Raw genomic sequence first — 5,414 nt, 5'->3', positions numbered from 1 at the left:
CATAGCTAAGATATGGAACCAACCCAGATGCCCCTCAGTAGATGAATGGATCAAGAAAATGTGGTATATATACACAATGGAATTCTATGCCTCCATCAGATTGTAAAAATTCTTAAAGGTCACCAGGGTCTGGTGACTCACATCTATAACCCTAATTACTCAGGAGGCTGAGATCTGAGGATTGCAGTTCAAAGCCAGCCTGGGCAGGAAAGTCTGTGAGACTCTTATCTCCAATTAACCACCAGAAAACCGGAAGTAGAGCTGTGGCTCACGTGGTAGTGGGCTAGCCTTGAGCAAAAGAGCTCAGGGACAGTGTCTGGGCCCAGGCCCAGAGTTTAAGCCCCACAATATAACCCCCCCAAAAAAATTAGCAACTAGCTAGGAGGGGGAAATGCCATGCAGACAGATGATTTTAAATTTAATCCACTCCCATTGTTGGAAAGGACAAGTGTAGGGTCCTAATGGTTGTGAGAGTGAAGTGAAAAACACTAGACCTGGATTTCTCATGGGATAGTAGAAAGAATTTATGATGAAAATAAAGGTTTCTTTAGACTCAGTAGTCCAGGGGTTGGAGGATTGTTAGGTCCCAACTATCAAGCAGTGAATGCCCAGCAAGCCTGGAGGCAGAGGGAGTAGTTATGGGCATGGGCAAACAGGTGTCTGGACATTAACATGGGAACTAGGAAAGACTCTCATCTCACTGATTGACTTTTCATATTTGGAGATGTCAGGAAAATAGCAACTACCTCTTAAGGCCTTTGGTGATGGTGGGTTCTAACAGAGTAGGCATCCAGCTGTGGCACAGACAGGCAGAATGTTATCCCTAGAAATTTTAGGGGAATCTTTACCTTATGGGACATGTCTTTCAGGGGTACCAGTTGTCTGAGAGGAGAGAAGGAAGAGAGGTTGGCAGTCACTGTCTTAGGGAGGGAAAGCACACAATGCAGAGGAACATAGAATGGGGGATGGGGGGCAGTTGTCAGTTGTGGGGCTTGAACTCAGGACGTGGGCTAGCATTCTACCACTTTGAGCCATAGCACCCACTTCCAATTTTCTGGTGGTTTACTGGAGATAAGTCTTACAGACTTCCCTGACCGGACTGGCTTTGAACCACGATCCTCAGATCTCAGCCTCCTGAGTAGCTAGGAGCCACCCACACCTGGAGATTATTTTTTTGTAAAGAAGTCACTGAAAGTTGGGATGTTGCCTAAATGAAACAGAAATTTAAGACCTGGGAATCCCTGAGTTTAGCTCTGACAGTGCCTTTGAAATGGGTGGGAATGAAGGACTGAAATAATAAATGGCCCTTGGCTTACCCAACTTGGAATGATGTTGATTTCATCACAGAAATCTCAGAGGCAGAATATAAGCTTTTGACTAGTGTTAATAGCCTGTCTCTGCTGGTCCAGCCAGTTTATTATTTGCCTAAATGTTTATTACTTTGGCTACAATCAGTTTTTACATGTATTGTTCTCTAGGTTGTATTTGTTTATAGACACATCTCTCTTATTAGACTCTGGGTTCCCAAAGGGCAAAAACTCCAGTCTTATCTTTATCATTAACACTTGGCTTAGCACTTGCTCAATAAATCTTTGATCCAGTGACTTTAACCACTTGCTATTTCTAGTCCAAGTTCAGAGCACTATCTACTATTCAATGTAGCTTATCAATGCTTTGCATTGCTTTCTTAGCTCATGATTGCTTCCAAAACAATTTTTAATGCCTAGATATAGAGAGAGGTTGGGCACAAACAAGAGGAAGAATGTGGAAGCTCTGCTTACTCTGTAAGGATCAGAGATAAGAGAGAGGAAACCAATTAGCATTCTTTTCATTATCAGTTGTTTTCAATCATGTTATGATGACCTGGATAGAATTTCCCATAAGAACTAAATAGTGGAAAAAAAACAAATAAAAGAGGAATAAGTTGATGGCTTAACTGAATTTGATGCTTAAGAAATCAGCTTGAAAGAATGATTTCAATGGTAAATGACTTCATGGGCTTTCATTGAGTGTTTATGTAGAGCTGGAATTTTATAATGAAACATCTTCCCTCATACTCATCGAACAATGTTGCCAAACTGTCACAAAATAAGTTTAATTTTCATTCATTGTATCCAAATTAAATCACAGCTGCAACTTTTCAGTGATCTGTTGTTAACTTTTACGTCTTTCCCATTGAAGGAAATGTTTTTGTCTATTTTCCTAGAACTCTTAAGTTTTCTTTATACTCGTTGGATTTTAATTCCTACTGGGCTTTCTAAGGGATATCATAAAATATTACACTGAGATATGATCAAATATAGCTCTTGGCAAATTCTAGTGGCAAAAACATGCAATGGTTTTATAAGGAGAAGCAAAATAACATTTTCGCAAGGTGAAATCTTAGTTGATCTCTACCGCAACTATGTAACTTCTTTTTTCAGCTATAAGTTTTCCTATTAAGGATTATTAATACCATAATAAACATGATCATAAATCCTCTGCCCTGTATTGAGTGATTGAAAGCCTTATAAAGACATAAACAAACATGAAATGTTTCACAATTTCCTAGATGGCAGAGCTTAGATTCACAAAAACACAAATAGCTACCATTGCATTTTTTTTTTTCTGAACGTTAAAAGATTTTCCAAAAGGGTTACAGTTTCACCTATCCGTTTACGCTCAGTGCTTCGTGATCAGTTACCCTTTCCATCATTTTCCCCATTCGGTCTATCCCTTCCCCTAGACTCATTCCACATGTCTCACACCTTTTACCAGAGATGGACATTGGGTATTCTTGCTGTATCTCTCCCCTTGTTCCTTTCTCACACCACTAGCAAACCTCATTTTCAACCTCATTTCTACTTCCTGATGCTCCTTTTGTTATGAAGTAGGGAAGTTGAAGCTAACCACCATCTTGGCCACGTGGTAGCTAACAGGATATGGTGTTTAACTGGTGCCATCTTGTCTTGATGGTGGAAGCAGGGAAGCCCCACCTCCCAGGTTGTGGGCATAACCTGAATTCCTAGAGGCAGGGGCTGGAACTTGGACAATAGGTTACTGGACCTGCTGGTCCTGGTTCATGAACTCTCAAGCTCTCTAGGGCCCTGCCTCCTGACCTGACCCTATTTAGGCCTGGACCAGTTCAGGGTCTTACACCATGCCACGAGTCTCCTGTCTGCTCCTGTCCTGTCTCCTGGCTCTCCTCGGGTCAACATGGCATCCCATTTCAGCTCTCCATTGGAGCTGATCTGGTTTGTTGGTATTGTTTTCCTGCTCTTCCTTTTCTCTCCTGCTCTCATGGCTCAGTTTTCTGACAGTGTTAATTAAGCATATTCATGGGGCTGTGGGTCTTTGTGACAGGAGTCTGCCTGCAGTTGGTGGCCTTCTAATAAAGACTCCCAATTCTACCTCTCAAAATGGGTCTTCTCTGTTTACTTGCCATATAACAGTTCAATGTCTGTTAATGGTGTGACAGGCTTACTTCATGGACTTTGCTCCTGCAGATACTATACTACAGTTACAATATTTAAGATAGCATCTTAGAATTTAGTCTAACTCTTCTCACCATGCTCTGTGTACTATAGAGCATTATCTGCATTCCACATAGGTACCAAGGTTCTGTGCACGCATGACAATGAGCACTGGAGAGCATGCAGAAGAAATTGGGGAGAACCGCAAGAGAACGAAGCAAAAATCCAAACGAACACTTAAGCTAAAACTTAGTCTTCAATCCCTTCCCAGTTTAGCTTTTTATTTCTTCATTTTAATGGGGAAAGTTATACTTTCTCTACAGCTTGTCCATTTCTTATAGTCTTATATATAGATATGTAGTTTAAAATGTAATTAAATAGGAGAAAATTCAGTTAAGTAAAAAAGAAATGTTTCTTCATTCTCATAGGAACTGTACTAATACCAGACTTTCTCTTGAGCAAGGATTCCACTGTCCCACTCAAAGGCAACACCATGAAGTTAGTGTTGGCCAAGATAACTCTACTTGACAACAGCATTCGTTCCTTACAACGAAACATGTGCAGTGTTACAGCATGTTCTCTGCTGAATCATCTTAATAATCTTGAAATACTGTTCTCAGTTCCTTATCTGCAATTCCAAAATCCAAAGACCTTCAAACACTAAGGTTTTAGAAGTCTGATACCAGCACTTATTTGGCTAAAAACAGACCTCAGACTGAAAAGAGTCTATATGTGATCTTTCTTGCTCATTTTGTATGAACTCTTGTGTGTTTTTATAACAGAAATAATCAAGTTTTTAATTAAGGAATGTTGCAGGTGGTGTACAAGATATAAAGCATACAGCATATTGTTATTCTAAAATCCAAATAGCTCTCATCCCAAGAGGTTTAGAAAATGGTTTTATAACACCCCTCTTTTATGTTTGGCTCTGTTACAATTACATAAAAGCTATTGCATCATTATATAATAAAGTTTCACCAAGTCAATATATTGAAAGTTAACTTGAAGCCAGTTACTGGAATTTCATGCTTGTAATCCTAGTTACTCAGGAGGGTGAGAATTGTGGTTCCAACTCAATCAGGGAAAGAAAGTCCCTGACACTTGTTTCCAATTAAACACCAAAAAGCCCAAAGTGAAGCTCTAGAGTGTCAGAGTTAAGCAAAAAAAAACAAAAAACAAAAAAAAAACAATAATACAAAAGGACAGTTCCTAGGGCTTGAGCTCAAGCCCTAGTACTGGCACACACAAAAATAAAATAAAGTTAATTTGAAACAGTGAGCCCTATTTCATAATTGGAGTCTGGCTGTACAAACAAGTGACCTTCTGGAGGAAAAGGACATCCCCTCTTGGAGGAGCAAATCAGGTCTTTCCCATTTTACAATGCAGTCAGAAGAGCTCAACTTCTAGGAGAATAGGGCATTTACATTGCACCAGGAAGTGTTTCAAGGCCTCTTTCCATAAGTCTTGTCATCCTCAGCACAGAAACCCATTCTGCCACTATTATATAGAATTAGATCATATAAACTCATTTGTGTCTGGCTTATTTATTTCAATATGGTTTCGATATCCATCCTTCGTTTTATACATAGTTTGTTTCTTATTTATTATTGATCAGTATTCGCTTATACATATATATATATTTCACAAAATATCTATGGTCTTTATCTGTTACTATCTGTATATTGGCATTTCCAAATTGAAATCATTATGAGTAATTTTACCATAAAGGTGCATGCACAAGAGGGTGTGTGTGTGTGTGTGTGTGTGAGTGTGTGTGTACATATTTTTTTCTTGAATAAATGCTATAAGAGAATGAGTGGATCTTTTTCTTTACAAAAAAGAGGAGGGGGCTAGAACTAGATATACTTAACTATAAGAAATTGCCAAACTGCAATCCAAAAATTCATATGGAACAATAAAAGACCCCAAATAGCAAAACACTCCTCAATGGAAAGAACACTG

The sequence above is a fragment of the Dipodomys ordii genome, unplaced genomic scaffold (assembly GCF_000151885.1).
Source record: "Dipodomys ordii isolate 6190 unplaced genomic scaffold, Dord_2.0 Scaffold4, whole genome shotgun sequence".
NCBI lineage: Eukaryota > Metazoa > Chordata > Mammalia > Rodentia > Heteromyidae > Dipodomys > Dipodomys ordii.
This window is presented reverse-complemented; position numbering follows the sequence as displayed.